The sequence below is a fragment of the Carassius auratus genome, chromosome 50 (assembly GCF_003368295.1).
Source record: "Carassius auratus strain Wakin chromosome 50, ASM336829v1, whole genome shotgun sequence".
Taxonomy (NCBI): Eukaryota; Metazoa; Chordata; class Actinopteri; order Cypriniformes; family Cyprinidae; genus Carassius; species Carassius auratus.
In genome coordinates this window covers 8,066,884-8,085,700 of record NC_039292.1, presented here as the reverse complement: position 1 = coordinate 8,085,700, position 18,817 = coordinate 8,066,884, and the positions used below count along the sequence as shown (strand labels likewise).

At 34.6% G+C, this 18,817-nt stretch overlaps 2 pseudogenes; both read right to left on the bottom strand.

Moving 5' to 3' along the window:
* The window catches only part of LOC113066846 (liprin-beta-2-like), a 41,882-nt pseudogene extending 32,107 nt beyond the window's left edge, over positions 1–9,775 (bottom strand).
* A 1,102-nt stretch (positions 9,776–10,877) lies between these two features.
* LOC113066394 (olfactomedin-like protein 3A) lies at positions 10,878–12,647 on the bottom strand (annotated as a pseudogene).
* Between the last annotated feature and the right edge of the window lie 6,170 nt (positions 12,648–18,817).

The window sequence follows — 18,817 nt, the reverse complement described above, 5'->3', positions numbered from 1 at the left end:
CAACACTTCTTCATTGTCATGAATCAGTTCATACAGCAGAACCAAAGAGACACAACATGCCTGTGGTCATCTCTCATCACACCCTTCTATTCACACAGACAGACATTCATTTAAAGTCTAGATCCAGGAGTAGCCACATGGCATGACATCTGATTACTAAACATTAATGGTTTCAAATGATTTCAATTCATAAGCAATTGATTTATATGTATATGCTATTTGAAATTCTGAATGAGTAATATTTGCCACATGTAGCCATGACACTTATAACTCATGACTTGCAGGACTACACAGCTAATAAACCATGTGTGGTATGCAAAATGTTATTACATGGTACAAATAAGTTTACATTATGATAACAAATCTCATTATATTTTAACTGTAAATGCAATAAAATGGTTTACATATCAAATAAACATAGTATTTATTATCAAGTACCAGCTCAGTGAAAAATGGAAGATATGAAAATAATCAAAATACATTAAAACACTAACATTATGAAATATTATTACAATTTAAAATAACTTTTTTCTATTTGAATAATTTTTTATGTATTCAACACCCTATGCACACCCTATGGCTCATTATGTACAGTAGCCTAATTAATAGATTAATGTGTTTTAACATTTATCTACTGTAGAGCAGAGCCTTATCTGATTGCTTCCTGAAAAGCAGCCAATCAGAATCCGACTGCAAAATTACCTTTACCTGACCCATTTTTCTGAGAAAATATAATTGCTTAATTTTCAGTAAAGAAGCAATTGACATAATTGTGGACCAGATCATTGCTATTTGGAAGAATGTGACCCATGCACAAGTTCATCAGGAGGATTTCAAGTCAGCTTGAAGCTAAATTAAAGTCTTACCAGCAATAATATCATCCATTTGTTCCAAGGCTGCTTCTAACATGTGACTTGCATCTGAGGCCATGGCGCCAGCCGTCTACTGCATCTGCTGGTTTGCTTCTCAGTGACCTGCAAAAATGTGTCATGTAATTATGCAACATACTGAATAAAAGTCACAATCACAGTTGCTGGGAAAGTGCATTTGGAAATTGAGGGTGGAGTAAAAAAATTAATTTTGTGTGTGAACCAATACTATGAATCTCATCTGACGGCAAGTAGCAGCTTGGTGTGTATAAGACTGCTGCCTTCCTGTACTGTAATGTTACTTGACATTACATAAATTCCCTTGAGTAAATGTGGTTTACAACAGCATTTAAATACAAATCATATTGTCCACTATGAGAAGGCTATATTTAGAATATATATATTTGACTGCAAGCTCTCTGAAGCTACAGGATAAAATGGTCTCCATATTAAGAGCTAGTGTTTTCCCAAGCGTTAACCCCTGACTCTCTGCTTTGACGTATCCCGAGGCATGTTGGCTTTCTCCTTGTGGAACCTCAGTGTTGGAGGGAAATTTGAGAATAATTAAACCTGTCAGGATCTAGTTTCACCCTATTGTTATGCCTTGTGGCATGTGTAATACACACATTCATACATATATTTAGGCTCACACACATAAACAAATACAAACACAAACAGGTGGCTCTAAATTATTAAAGCCTGTTTCCAGCTCACAGTAAAGGTGCACTCATATTTACCATCTTTTGCCAAATCTTTGCAGGTGAAATACAGTCATTTCAATAGGAATCAACATAATTGGTAATATCATGTGAGGGGAAGTTCATCAGACAGATTTGCAGCATTTTTCACACGATGCAAAAAAATTGTGTTATTTTAACAGTAAAAATATTGTATTAACAGTGTTTATAGTTTAACAGTAAGTTCCCGTACTACATACAGGGGAAATCTGATAGGGCTGGATATTTCATGTAATTTTTCCAGTAAAAAACTGTTAAATGTACAGTTTTTAGAAGTAAAAAAGGTAAATCAAATGATAATTTACGATAAAAAAACTGTAAACTGATGTTCCCAGAATTCCCTGAGTGACACTTCACATTTGAATATTTTGTTTCTTAATAGATTCTGTTATCAGTTATGCACATTTGGGTTTTATGTTGGGTTTTATCTTTTGTTGTTTAATGAATGTTAATTGCATTATTGTAGTGTCATGAGTCTTTTTCTTTTTTGTAAATTACAGTTGTTCTGTAAATATGTTCACATTTTTTTTCAGAATTATTACTCTGTCAACCACAGCTGCCAGTATTTGTGTGTGTGTTGATGTTTTCTTTTTACAGTGTTTTTAAAAATGTTCATGCAAAATGTTGCTACGGTGAATTAAAAGAACTTAAAATGATCTAAAAATTTCTTGTAACTGCATTTATTACTGCATTTAACCTACTTGTGCTCTTGTAATTGGGCGGCACGGACACATGCCACTCAGGTGGAGGGTCAGAAAAGACAACTGTCAAGGGCTAAAGGGGGCACCTCCCACAATGCTTTTCTTTATGTAGCTTAATTTAGCCTCACACGTCAAGAGAGTGTTGACTCTATTCAAGGCCTTGGGATCTTTCACTGAAACAATGTAATTGAAACACACAACAGCCCTGTAATCACAGCCAGATAAGGCTGTGTAGGCTTTTCTGTCATATATCTGCCCAAAAAATTGTCTGTGCTAATAAATATACGACCCCTCAATGTTCTGAGATTAATGAGAAATAACAACCATTTTTAGATGTCTGACCCACTGCAGAAGACCAAGCACTCATATCTGACCCACAAACTCACCAATTTCAGGCAATTAAATCAGCCTGATAAAGATAATGTTAGCCACAGCAGCTCTCCTGTGCCATCGGTTCCATATCATTACAACCTGCCATAACACTTCAATAGTCTGTTCCCATGCATTACATCTTCTGTGGTTCAGCTTTTTATTTCACCACTGTGGACAATTTCCATTCAAACATTACCTGTGTATGCTTTTCTCCATGGTGTGTTTCACCAGGGCTCAACGCCAGTCAACTACAGCTAAAGAACATTCGTATAGGAACAGTATGAGAAGCAAATAAAAGATTTAATTCCAAGATGTCATTAAAAAAATCAAGTAGAACTTGCAAGGATTTTAGCTGGCTGCCACAACAATTATAAAATGAAGACCATATAAAATGAAAAGACACTGAAGTTAAACTCATTCAAATAGTTTTGACACTTAAAACTGAATCAGTACTAGTTTGTTTAGTATTTTAAAATAACATATTATTACTATATATATATATATATATATATATATATATATATATATATAGAGAGAGAGAGAGAGAGAGAGAGAGAGAGAGAGAGAGAGAGAGAGAGAGAGAGAGCTTTGCAATAAAATAAATTATGTTTTAGTATTATATTAAATATTGTAATAAAATATGAAAATATTAGAGGTGTAACGGTACGCAAAAATCACGGTTCGGTACGTACCTCGGTTTTAAAGTCACGGTTCGGTTTATTTTCGGTACAGTAAGGGAAAGAAATGCAAACATTGAACTGCAGGTTGTTTATTACTATAAACTTTTTTTAAACAATTTATTTACACTTTTTTAAAATACTTTTTAATAAAATATATATAAAATAAAAAAGAATAAGAAATAAAATACTGCTGCAAAGTTCTCCACTAAATAAAATACTCTCAGTCTTAAACCAATATCATATAATAAAATATAACGAAAAATATAAATAAATAACTATGATTACAGTGCAGCATTACCAATCCCAGCTTGTAGGCCTGCTCATATTTAAAAAATATATATAACTTTTCCAAAGTGTAAAGTGCAGCATCAGCAGTTTCAGTTTTAGACCTGCTCAGATTTCGTTATTGCGTTGGACCGATCGGAATTAAGAGCAAAGGTCTGTTTAAATGCCGACGGGAGAATTTTTCCTAGTTTTTTTCATGGTTGTAGTGATGTTCACACTCGCGTGATGCCTTTTGAAAACATTAGGCCAGTGACACACTGGCATATTGCACCTGTCAAACAAAGTCTATTTTGCAGTCAATACTGTTGTCCTTTATTAGTAGGCTTTATATTTATGCTCAACATGAAGTATAGATATTGTTGTCATGAAGACAAGATCCTGGTCTGTCGGTGGCCTCCCTCTATGTCACCTACAGTTCACAGAAAACGCGAAGCAGCCGTCACGCGACTGACATGCAACAGAAACGCCACGCTCACGCCACGCAGCCAGTGTGTCACCGGCCTTAGAATCTGCTGCAGGGCGGGATTTGCGCTGAATGCGGAGACTTCAGCCACTTAATATGTTCGTTTGGAAACACGAAAATGTACCTATTGTTCCGCATACAAAATATTGCATTCATTCATTCGGTACACAACACCGTACCGAAAGCCCTGTACCAAAACGGTCCGGTATGAATACACGTACCGTTACACCCCTAGAAAATATAATATATAAGAATTATATTACAAATTATATTCTCAGATTATAATATAGAATATTATATTTTTTATATTATTATTATTATTAAAATATATGAATAATATAGACAAGCAACAATTATATTTTTACACACACACACACATACATTATTCCATCTGCTATTTATTAATTAATTAATTGTTTATTAACACAACAAGGAAATGTACTGTATGCAGAACCTGTAATTGGAATTTCTATCCAAGTAGGGATTATTTTACAAAAATAACTAATGAAATGCTAACTGATCTACATAACTTACAAAGTTCCTTGAACAAATCTTTCAAATGATTGATTAACTGAAAAGCAGTGCAAGTTCTGGAAAGTTTCACCATTAAGTCAGTGTTGCTTCTATCAGTGTTGTCACATTCCAACACAAGCCACTCCTCTCAGTGTTCCTGATATACGCCACCCAGAGTCAAGAGCTAGCGGGTGACTGAATGGCGATGCTATCTCAGTAATGATTGGTGACATCACACAAGTCACATGCCAGACACTCTTCAAGTCCCTGGCTGCTTACATCCCCTTTATTTACAAAACCTTGATAAGCCAACCCAAACAGAGAAACTTGTAAATGACGAGACCTTGGGTTACACAAAATGACCTTTTCTGCCCAAACCCAACAACTGCAATCTGAATATTTAGCTTCACACTGTTTCTCACAGAGATTGCAAAGCCATCCAAACCACAGGTTATTCACGAGGAGGCTTTAATAGGGGAAACACTGATTTGAGCCTGATCCCATTCAACTGCAGCATCCCTCACTCTGCTAATATATACCTAATAGCAATAGACTTAGCTTGAACGAGGGACAAAAGTTATATCTAGAGACTGCAGGATATCATACAGACTTGCCAGTGAGCTATTTTGACTTGGGCCAGTAAGCAGAAATCCAGAATACCATAGTAATCTGTCTTATGGTGGTTATGTTTTCAGGGTTCATGCAAACACAACTCACACTCACAAAACAACAACAACAACAACAACAACAACATAACAGCAAATATATACTTCATAATGGCCAGACACATTTTAAGGGGATTTATTTTTTCTTTATCTTTGTTTCAAGGTGAAATATGACCTGGATTTGTTTTCAAGAGATTCACCTAGTGAGATTCTCAGGTCTACTGTGGTTTGCTTTACTTTTACATGTGACAGGTTTCGACAAAACTCAAGTGTTTGCTTTAGATATCACTTACAGTTACAAGCAGACACTTCAAAAATCTAGAGACCTTTTGGATCCAAAATCCTTTGATATATTGAAACCAAACAAGCATGCTAATTCAATTATTATGTTTTAACAAGCTACTGCTATTCATCAAGGGATTCAAAAACTGTCAGAGACTGGGAGCCCCATGTCTGGTGCCGAAAAGAAAACTGTGTTAGAATAACCGTTCTACTTAATTTACTCCAGGATGTTTAGATTAGCAAACTGAAGCTACTCTGGAAAGTCCCTGTATTTTGGAGCTACGCTGCAGTTAGTGAGGCTAGTTCAAGATTATCCCTTACTAAAATGCAGGAAAATTGTGATGGATGGATGCATTACAGACCCCAAACTTCTGAACGGTAGTGTATATAAAATGTATATTAAATCGATCGATAGATAGATAGATAGATAGATAGATAGATAGAAGTCATTCCATAGAAGTATTTTCCATGTTGTGGAAAAAAATTCCCACTATGTACAGTAAAAGCAAAAGCAACACATACTGTAAGCAGCCTTGGGCAGAAATACTGCAGTGGGAGGAAGTGGCATCAGCATTACGTGTCAGACCAATAAACCCAGCACGTCAACACATATTAAAATAAGAACATCAAAAGCAGTAGTCCTCAAACAACTTAACCGTCCCTGCTCAGCACTTTATATTTAACCATCCTGATGCGTGTGTGTGTGTTCAGTAAGCATCTGACAGGCTGACATGTCGCGTGGCCGCCGCGCATCCCTTGTTTAAACACACTATAATGGCGAAAAGATGGCCTGTAGCACAATTCAAATGCTGTGGCTGACACAAGGCCTCATTGTTGTGGTATATGTATGCTCTGTGTGACGTAAGACAATGAGATGACTATTATGCCATGGTACAACCAGGTTTAGGCTTCGCCGCAAGCTCTACCTTCTTGATACAGGTTAATTTTCATATATTTTAAGTCTTCTACAACAAACCCAGTTCAAATAACAAGGAGATAGAGTTGTGGCATGGTATGACTCCACTGTAAAAAAAAAATAAAAATGGTGTAGATTTCCTTTGATATAATCTTCACTCTGAATCTGTTAGACAATGTTACAAATAATTACAAAGATATGGATGAATAAACTTCAAACTGAAAAAAAAAAAACTATAAATAAATAAATAACAACATCAAAACAATCTTTTTTTATTATTATTACATTTTGCCCTGAATTAATTTTTGTATTACTTTCACACCCTTTACTTTTTTTTTTCTTTTTTACTTATTTTAAAAGCATTTATTTTCTTCTTTTTTATTTCTTTATATGCTCATTTAATGTTTGGTTTATTTATTCCAACCTGTATTTATTTACATTTTATTCACTATAAAGCATGGTTATGACCGCTTTGTTTATTTTTCTATTTATCCTTACATTTCTGTCTCTTGTATGTTAATAAGGTGGGCTGGTCTTGTTTACCATTGGTTTATCATACAGTAGATGGAAGTGTGTGCTCAGCAGCAATCAGCAACAAAATCTTACATGAACTGCCCCATAAATGTTTATTATGCTCAAACAGTTTTTAAAATGGTAATTTTTATATATGTGATGTATAAAAAGCCCAAAATAGTATTTTCTTATTAAAGTACTCCAATAATCTTCTAAAATATTTTTAACAGTGTACACTACAGGTGGAGTGGTGGGATCATCAAGCGGAAAACTGAGAGGAAGCTTTGTCGCATTAATAAAGAAGTTTCCACATAACAATTCCACACATATTAACATCAGAATGTCCAAGAGATCAAAACAGCTCTGATATTACATGCATGGATCGCTATTCTCAGAATGATTCATGGCTCAGTGTAGGCGGCTGTAAGTTCGATTCAGGCTCAACCCCTGGCCGGCTTCAAGCACTATTCACCGGAGCGGATGCATTGTGGCTGCTGGCTCGAATGCTGCACTCCTCCGCAGAAACAAGAGAAATGTCAGTCCTAAGCAGGTGCATTCGACTGTGGAACCGAGACCCGTGAAAATGTCAGTGAACCACTCGGCACAGGAAAGCCCTGCTCATGGGGCAAAACATCACGCCTCTTTCCTACAGGTCCCTGACATCAATACCGCCCAATGCATATTCATTGGGATCTCCATCACTCTCTATCTCAGTCTGCAGAATGGGGTTCTCACAACGCCAGATGCCATCTGCAGGTGTTTACGAACTGGAACATCATGTTAATCATTTGGTTCCAGTGTTTTGTACAAAATGTAACTGGGAATTGGATATCAATTCCTAAACCTAGAGGATGGACACATCAAAATCAAAGGGTGACAAGAGAATTCATGTAAACAGCTCAAAGATTGCCAGCTGAAATGAATGATAGGTGGTTATTAAACTGCGTTTAACTTTACAAGCCTCCAAAGAGCCTCAAAATACAAAAGCACATTGAGGATCGCAACGCATTAGGTGGCATATTTGATGAACTGAAAACTCTGGCATTATTTACTCAGACTCACACCGTTCCAAACCTTACTATCTTAATTCTGTAGAACACAAAAAAGATATTGTGAGAAATGTCTCAGTGTATTCCTCTCCATGCAATAAAAGTCACTGGGGTCTAAAATTGTTTTGGTCATCATTGACATTCATTGTATGGACAGAAATATTCTTCAAAACATCTTCTTTTGCAGAAGAAAGTAAGTCACAGAGGGCAGGAAAAAGTATTTATTTTTGAGTGAACTCTGTCTTTTACTAACAATATATGTTCTTGTACTGCTTTTCTTTGCTAGCTTTTTGAGCACATTTTTAAAGACCAGATAACCTTGAACGAGGATTCTACTAACATTACTAGAAGAATGCTTGTTCTTCATAACTTTGAGACGACCCTGCCAGAACGTTGTGGTAATGTTCCCTGTTAACTGTGATCTCAGTGAGAAAATAACTACTATTTCCAAATTATCATCCTGGGAATGAAACGGTTGTTGGGAAACTGGTCAATCAGGACATGTACGTGCACTTCTATGGAAATAAGCTCACTGTAGAAGAGCCTGAGGGCTATGTGTCTGTTCACAACAACCATATGAATGTTCTCCTCCACCTGTTCTCATAAACTACTACTCATGTTCAACGTTGCCCCCATAAACAAAAGAAACTACAAAAAAAAATCAACATCTTGCTTGGAATTCCTTGTGACAGGAAATTAACACACTGCTAAGATGCTAAAAACTGTTCATCTGTAAACAACATTCACCGATCTTCCTCAAAATCTCTTACTGAAAACAAAAGAGAAGAACAGAGGGATGGAGAATGAAGTCACAGGTCAAGAAGACTGTAAAGGCTTGTACATTTTTCAACCATAGACAGCTATACATTAGAATATACATTGTCCTTTAAACAAACACTTTAACATTTAAAATTTCATGCATAAGATATTAAACTCTATTTCTAAATACTTTAATTTGGCAACCATTCTACAGGGAAAGGCTCATCTGAGACAGTTCATCCTACTCTGTATGACCCAGTCTTTTGTACCCTGATCCTTCAGGATTTGACAGAGCGACCACGTCTGTGTTTAAGTTTCTGGTCAGAGATTATTTCTCTTTGGTCTTCATAGTATAGTGTAGTGGTGTATAAATAATGTAAATAATGAATACAATTTTATTTTAAAATACAAATTAATATATATATATGCAACTACTTTAGGCTATATATTTTTGCATTCGATAGTAAACTTCAGCTAGTCATCATATTAGCTATAACATATGTGTGTGTATTCATCAGATGTAATATATTTAATAACGTTCTCATTATATATTATGTATATAGCTATACACAATATTAATATTACATTTTTTGACATATACAATATAATGCGAATTTTATTCATGTTAAGCATATTTTGCAAAATTCTGATTCTTTATAATACACACAAATACTTAAATGTATCAATAATAATAATAATTAATCAATGCAAGAAATTATAAAATTAACTTGATTTTAATTACGAGGAATAATGTTACTGCAGCTAAACTTTCTTGATATTTTCATGACTCTTCACATGGCAAATACTACTCGGTACTGCTTAAAATTATGAAGGAGTTATTCTGCACCAAAAAAGCAATATAGACAGGATGCCTTTTAAAAATCAACTTACCTGTAGTATAATTCCCGTCTGATTGTAAATCCTCCTACTGTCAGCTGGAGTCCCGCTCATGTGTTATCGTCGAGCTGCCCTGCTCCATATAATAATAATAATAATGCCATACTATGAGGGACATTTCCTCTGACCAATCATCTGTCATGTACTGGAAGAGGCGGGTCTTATCGCGAAACCGATTCCATATTATGTGCAAATAAACTAAAACAACCCTCATTATAATGCGGGAAACAAAGTATAGTGGAACTCTTTTAATTTAGAAAAGGTAGCAAGGAGGTAATATTTTAAGAATCACAAGGGCGGTAAAAAAAAGAAGGGGTTTCTTCTTTTGTTTCACGTGTCAGCGATAAACGATATAATAAGCTGATAAAACAAACATTTCAGTACGTTGTTTTGTTGTGTCGCCTTTGTCTTCAAAATATGCTTCTATACAACTAGTGACAGCGTCTTCAGGTGGTGCTGGAAATCTGTATGGAGGATACAAGCGCCATCTTCCGTGCAAGCAAGGTCACAAATACAGAAAGCATGCACAAGTGCGCATGCGCGAAAGTTATATTTAGTGAATGTAGTGTTCGCAGATTTTTTTTTTTTTTTTTTACATAAATAAGGATAATTATTTAGATGTCCTCCCTAGCAATCTCCTTTAATTGTTTTTAAAATTCTTAAAGAAATAGCTTACTAATCAAGAAATGCCATGAAAGTGTATTGATCAAAAAATGTGGGAAACATTGGCAATTAAAGGCCCACAAGAAGTATTTCAGGCAGTACAAATTAATTAAATGGTTAAATAGTATTTCAGTGATTATGCACAAATTGTGCTTTGTATAGTGCACATTATGAATTGAATATTTCAGTCCATGATCTTCGTCCACAGTGAATTTGAAAGGCAAATATGTTTTTTACATAATATTTTCTTCAAAAGGCACATGCACTGCAGATATTCTTTTAATTTAATGCTATTTATTTATAGAGTACTGCTGTTAGATAAGCATCTTTTACTGTCTCAAATGATAGAATATAACAGTTGCCTGACTGAACCGATGAGGTCAAACAGTCCTTTTTTTTTCAGGAAATTACATACTCTGGCATAACCAAAGTCCTTTCCACTATATTACAAGCAGATTACATGTTATTGGGGAAAAGGACCTCATTGTAACTACCACGTAGAACTGACATATTCTATATCCTATTGATTTCTAACTTATAGATGGTCTGATAACCATCATCCCAAGCATACAGTTGCTTATCCTTCGGGTGGAAATGCAAAGTGGAGTGGCTTGAGTAATGCTTTGGGAAGAAAATCACAGGGATGCTCTCGGTGTAGATGGTGTCATTGATATCAAACAAGCGTTGGATCCTTGACCTTCCACCATAATGGGAGTTGTAGACCACATATAAGGTGCCACAGATTATGAAAGCTGCTTCTGCATCACGACTATTGCAGTTGGTACCCCATTTGTGCTCTACTGCCAGACTACTGTGGTCCAGCTTGGTGATCACCAAAGTTGTCACTGATGTCAGGGTCGGCATGGATCGACCAGAGCCCCACTTCGTCTATGGCGAGATCAAGCAGGGTGTGAGGATTGAGGGAATATGCTGGCATCCGACTGGCTCCAGGAAGCAGCAACCGATCAGCCACTGTACGGGGTTAGGCTTATGGAATCTGAATATCAGTGTTATCAAACTGTTCGATTCTTCAGATTCTATGATAGAGTTAGACTGAGGTTATGTTCTAAGAATGTAAAAAATAATTTCCAGGGAACACATTGAACTTACCAAAAAGAGTTGTGTTATATCTGAATGTTTAGCTCATAGTAAGCTAAAATCATATAATAAAATTAAATATCACAATATTGTTTTCTGTTAAAGCATGCTAAAGAACAAATGTATTTGGCCACAAAATCTTAAAAAAAAAAAAAAGTTTTACCTCAAGCTGTTGAAGCTGTCTCTGAAAATATTCCATAATAAAATCATGAGTTGTCCTCTGAGCTTGACCCGTTCCAAGCAAAAGAAATACAGTTACCAAAGACAAAAGCATGATGTATATTTTCCACCTTTGAATTCTTTCTTATTTTGTAATAAAACCGAGAAAACTCAATTCTTATCTAATGTCAGTCTTGTAAAATGGAGCCAGATGGAGTTCCAGAAGCAACTGGTTGTTTGTTATTCAGATTCTGGAACTGTATTCGAAGGAAGATACTGAAAAGTCAGGCCTTCACAAACTGTGTTTTTAATTGTAATAAACTCCAGGTGTCCTGACACACTTTCTCTCGATAAATCAACTCTGCAGATTATGCTATTCAAATGTTTGCATATTTAGAGTATAATATACACCATAATTGACTCTCTCCCCTTCAATTTGTTCATTAGCCTTTTAGAGGTCAAGTTGGAAATTAGAGATCGGGAAACACATCAGGACACCTCCAGGAGCTGTCCAATATAACTTCCATTTTGGCACACAAGCAGACATTTTCCTACCAAATAAGTGATGTGGGGGAAAAATGACTTTATTCTTGGAAAAATTCTCAAAGCTGAAAGGAACTTTGTGTTTTGTCTCAAAAATACTGAATCAGTTGTAAATTCAACTGTATATTTTGAACCAAAATCAGAATTAAGGAGTTTGAGCTTTACACTAATTCATTCAAAAATAAATAAATAAAATCATTTTATTTGGATTGGTCCTACAATCAAAACAATGAACTGATTTGGTTTCCATCAGTAAAACAAAACAATATTTTGCATTAAAATATTGCTAGATTCTTTTCATATAGTTGCACCTCCAAGAGAAATTGTTACGTGGTGATTCTGTTTGTCCATCAGATGGCGCCTTAAGACAAAAACAACAATGTGAACTCTGGGAACAGGATTCACATGTGTCCAATGTTGATTGTGTTTGCGAAGACAATGAGAGTGCTTACACAGATTAGAGATATATCCCTTTTCCAGCATCTCTGGTTTTTCAGTGATTATCTGAAATTCAGCATTTTCCCTTGGACAATTCCCTTTAGATGTTTATATGACACCACTGGCCCAAATTCCTCTAGTCAATTATTTAGGCTGGTATATAATGGCATCATTCAAAATTTTCTTAAATAGAAATCACAAGAGAAGCCTTTTGCATTAACTACAGTATCAGATCAAATCTTCTTTATATTTGCCTCATATATATATTTTTTTGTACTATTATTTATTTATTAATTTTTCATTTAAACGGAAATGAAAATGAAGCTTGGGCAATTGTTAAAAATGCAGTTTGATTGTCATGAGGGGATTGAACTAGTGGTCAAAGAAAACATAGCAAAGGGAAAGCGACAGGCTCAAACGATGTAGAAACATTTGATGTGGAAATTGTGTGGCCTAATTCAATCAAAACTCGGCAAATACAAGGACTTGATTTACTAAAGTAAAGCACACTGCAAATGCATGAAGAGAAAATCAAAACTAAAAACAGCAACAAACAATAATACATCTATTTACTTTAGTTTTGTGTTTAAAAAAATGTTAAAATGACTTCGGCAAACCTTGTCCCACTGTACTTCCCTTGATAACAATCTCTAAGTGGCTGGTGACCGAACTCTAACCCAGTAAGGCGAGACACAACCCCTCATCAAAGGTTCCATTAGTGGAATACTGAATGAGTTTCACATCATCTCATCATCAATCACTTCACGTCCCTATCTCAAGGACATAAAAGCTTGCTAATGTGTATATCTGATATTATTATTTTTTTTATGACCATCTCTAATTTTCTCTGAGATTACAATCATCTCTGTTTTGGAGAGTTGCATCTGATGCCAATGATTATGGTTATTTACAAAAAAGACTGCAAACAGTATAAAACAACAGATCCTTAAAATTCTAAAGGTAAATGATTGGAAATTAATGTGTTATCTCTATAGTGTGTAAATGTAAATCTGTTCATAATTATCAGACAATACACTAATAGACCCAAAGGTTTCTTCTACCACCAAATGAGGGCATGCCTGGTCCCTATACAGTCTCCACAACTGAGCCAACCCTCTGACACACTTCCATAATTACCTTTCATCTTTTTTTAGGGTTTTATCCCTATCAGCTCCCAGCTGTTTAGAACTACATATGCAAGAACCCATTCATGACTTTGACAGGAAACTTCAAAGCACAATTTATTATTCCTGATAGAATTGCATCCTTTGTGTCAAGCAGAAAAGACTGAGTGGATATAAAAAGACTGTAGATATTGGCATAGGCATGCTTTAATCTAAAATCTAAAAGTTATGGCAGAGTTCTTTCTGATGCATTTTTAAGAGAACATTACATATAATAATTTTGGAAATGTTACTTTTGAATGTTCTCTGAATATCAGTAACATAAAAATTATTTCAGAAATAAAACTTTCCACGAAAAATTACGTTTTTGAGAACATAATTAAAGTCCAGATAACACTGAACGCAGATTGTATTGATATTACTGGAAGAACATCTTTTTAAAAAATTGGAGAGAAACATGCCAGGATGTTAGCAACATTTCTGAGAATATTTCTTATTTGCAATGTTGCATGGGGCTTTTAAACTATACACTTACCCTGTATTGGTTACAAAACAAGATGTTGTAAAGGCTCTAACACCAGTTTAAAAAAAGTTGTTTAAAAGATACATTCACTATAATTTTTGAAAAATTTCAGTTAACCAAGAAGAAAAACTCTGAATGCACAACTCTGTTAGTTTGAAAATTCTGAATAGAACACTTAACTGTTGGCTTGTGTTTATGGGCAGAACTGTCTGTCTCTTCGACCAGTCACAGACAAAGGGAGTGTTTGGAAACAACATGACACTCACTCCAGTTCCGAAATCTGTTTGAAAACAGTCATACAGCATTGTTAGAGGTGTAGAGATTACTTAATTCACATTAAACATCAGTTAACAAATCAAATGATACACTTGAAATTAAGCATAAGATTGTGAATGTATAAAGATGTAGGAGTTCTGTGTGAATGGAACCTAATATTGTATGTCTGTTTTTCTTTGGAAGTTACATAATGTCTTGCCTTCTTAGTACTACTTTGAAGTGAAACCAGACACTGGATATTCGTTGCTTCAATCAAGGGTTATTGCTTAGCTGGAACAACTATAACATTAGGGATCCCTCAAGGCTCTATTCTTGGACAGGTTTTATTCACCCTTTATTGCCTTGCCACCTCCTGGGCATGTTATCAAAGCAGCTCTTTGATATTTGAAATGCTAAAAATTATATTAGGGTCATTTAAATTTTTGGACACATGGTTATTGTCCTGTCTGAGGCTTAAAATGTTAATCTAAATGTAACTTTGAAACGTAACTTCTTATTCAGTGTATATTAGTTGTCACTAATCTGTTGTTTTGCACTAATAGATTGTGCTGTTGTTAAGGCTCATTTGACTCCTTACTTTGTCTGAAATAAGAGTTGTTTGCATTTACTGACCTTGTCACCAATGACTTCTGTTTGATGTTTTCTGTGACTAGTTGGTGAAATTTTTGTGATTCCATTTGCTTAGCGTTGCAGTGTTTAGAAATCATGCTTTGAGAACAGAGACTTGAATTTCTTTCTTCTGAGCTTGTGAAAATTAATCACCTTTGAAACATTCAGTCTTGCACCTTGGGACTTGGGAAAGCAAACAGTCTATTTATTGCACTTTAATGCAATATACATGCTTATACAATGTTTTGAATATTCATGTGATTTACTAAAGTGTGTGTGTTGTGTACATATACTGTATTGGGTAAAAATACACTGGGGCTCAAAAGTCTGACACCACAATTAAAAGCTGGAATAAACAGAGCTTTTTTAAAAAAAACAAACAAAAAAACAAACAAACACCTAATTGTAGAAAAAAATAACATTCCATTAAAATTACAAAAATGCTAAATAATGTAATATATACCTTAATGAACTGGATTACCCTGACATCTGGTGACATTTCCAAGCTGATATACTGTATTATGCACCATCATATAATCGAAGTGCTTTGGTGGTTTTGCTGAAACCTGATCCGTATTATGCAGATGGATAAGATAGATAGACAACCTTAAAGGAATCTGACAGGAGGATAAAACAGAACACTCACCCACGCTTCTGCAAATTCTGCCATATCCTTGTTAATCAACATTATTTTAATTATTTTAACCAATTATTATTTTATTTTTTTATTTGTGTATGTGTATGTTAGGAACCAGATTTGACATTGGACATCAAAAAGTAACCCAACAGGGTGACCAGATATCTCTTGTTATTAACAATGAATTCAGAAAATGGGCACAATTCACTTTTGTATGCGTTTGGTTTTTATTTATTTATTTTTAATATTAATTATGATATCTGTGGTTCAGATTAGTAAATAGTAACCAATGCAAATAACAACATTTTAACCTTACAAAAATATAAATAAATAAGAAAACATGATAAACTGTATTTAACAAATATGTAACATTTTCTAAGTGTATTTTTTTTTTTTTTTTTTTTTTTTTTACAAACTGTGAATATACAATAATTACAACTTTTGTTTTTGAGTTTTAAATGTTATTTTATGTTTGTGCTTTTGGAAGTGGATCTTCAATATCCATAATTAGGTTTATTGTTTTGGATTTTATGCTAATTTTGAGCACAAAGTATGTGCTTTCAGCAAATGTAATTGTGTTGTTTAGTTGATTATGGAAAAATTTTGATATCTGGTCACCCTACCCAGTGCAGTCATATGAAAAAAAAAAAAAAATCTGTATAACTTTCTTTAACTTGCTTTCTTTAATTCACGGTCTTTCGAGGATGAAGGCACATCATTCAACTTCTACCATGTGAATTTGCAACAAAATATTGTAGAGTTATAGAGAGAAAATTTCTCAATGCATTTAAAAGTTGATCAACCTATTCATATCCTTCTCATATGCTTGATTATAGGGTTAGTTGCATTTTATTGCTTTTATTTAGCATGGTTTTGAACAAAAAATAAACTGAGACCCATTTTTGAGACACGGCCCACCAATTAAAAAATCACCTGTGTAGAGATTGCGCTTGATGTAAATGCTTAATAGTGAGTTGTAATCTTATCTCATTAGGGTTCAGTTCTATATAAGTCAGTTTTTCTGTGGGATTTTATGTGCATTAATGTGTATTAACATGCATTAATGTTTGTGTGTGTAAAATAAAGAGTCATCATGGGTACTACTGTTTGGACAGCAATATAATCGTAGGATGGAGACTTAATTGTTCTGTGTATGAATTGTGTGCTTAGCAGCCAATAAAAAAACGTTATTGGATATTTGTGAGAGCATTGAATTCCCTTGACGATTAAACAGAATAGATGATCAATCCTTCACAGGGCTTTTCAAAAACGTCATGGATGCTAACTGCGAAACCCTAATATTGCTGAATTCCCCTGGGTTGTAAATCAGGGACATGTAACCATAGTGTTGCTCACCTAATTGGCTTCCATTTAAGACTAGAGGCGCACATGGGCTGCAGTGCACCTCTGAACTGTAATGAGAGAGGAGATATAGATTGTGAGGATTATAAAGAGGACGAGAAAGGAAAAATAAAATTGTAAACCTGTAGTTAAGGATACCATTGTTTCTTATTTGCATCAAAATACACCTGTGGTCACATGTGAATACATTGCTTGGCAGTAAAGTGCCATTTGAGCGTGGAAGGCTTTAACACGTTTGTGTAACCTATAATCTGATTTATAAAGCACTTCAGAAAGTGTTCTGTATATATATAGACATATTAGCAGAGAAAATCAAATATTGCCATAAAAATATTCTGGCTTAATTGGATGTGACCCTTGTTAGCACACTAACTCTCATGTTTAATTTAAAGGTGCAAAAGAGAAGAATTGAGATAATTACCCAAATCATCCAGATCTGTCATCCAGCTTGGTGTCAGAACAGGTTTGCGGGGGTTTCAGTAGTGTGGAGTCGGGAGAACTGTCTATGTAACTAGACCTCTACTCTATTACAGAAGATATGATGTGCTATGGCTGCAGAATTGCACAGAAAGCAGTGGTGCAATCATTAGCTAGTCGTCTTTTTAAACTATGAAACTGTGAAACTCTGAGTGTCAAAAGATAGACTGAACGTAATAAACGTGCATGATGTCAGCATTTTCACAGATTCACATTTTCATAGTTTACATGATAACGGTATTATTTTCAAAAACTTGCACTTTAAAACCTGTTTTCAAAAGTTAAAATTTCTACATTAACATTAACAGTTATATTAACTATTTCTGCAGTTCATCTTTGACATTTAAAACCACTTCACTGAACATCCAATCATGAATGTCCAGGTCAAATCACAGCATAGTAATATATGAACCAAAATTATTACGACACATTGGCAAATGATCACTTAACTCTTATGGATATCATCATTTAACATCTTCAAAAGCCTCCAGATCCTGTAACAGATGTTGCTGTGCAAGAAAAGTCATTAGTTTCTAAGCATTTTGGCGTTAAATAACACTGCTGTGAATGCAACCAATGACAGATGAAAGCAAATATAGAATGGCTCCCTAAATTCTATTTGAACAGGTGTGTAGGTGGAGAATAATCAGAAAATATGAATGTTTCTCTCCCACTCAGTATAGTTCATTGGTTTATTACAGATGCTAATTCCGCTGATTTACCATTTAGAAACAGAGGATAAGAACCGTGTGAATCACCTCTGTGAAAAGTTTCCTCAGTGTGTGATTAATGCTTGCGTAGACTATATGTGATTGTCTCACCAATGTTTTTCCTCTGTTGATGAATTAACTGTGGTGATATCTCTAGGTATTTACTAAAAGTAAAAAAAAAAAAAAAAAAAAATGTACCAATGGTACCATTCTTGGAAGTACCATGAAACCATACCTTATAAACTACCTTTCAAAAGTAGTTTTTTTTTGGGGGTCAGTAAGATTTATTTATTTATTTTTAAATACTTTTATTTATCAAGGATGCATTAAATTGATCAAAAGTGACTGTAAATACATTTATATTGTTACAAAATATATCTTTTCAACGTTGTTCTTTTAAAAAATGTCATTTTTTATAAAGAATTGTAAGAATTGTTTGCCACACTGATAAAAATATGAAATGTTAAACACCAAATCAGCATATTTGAATGATTTCT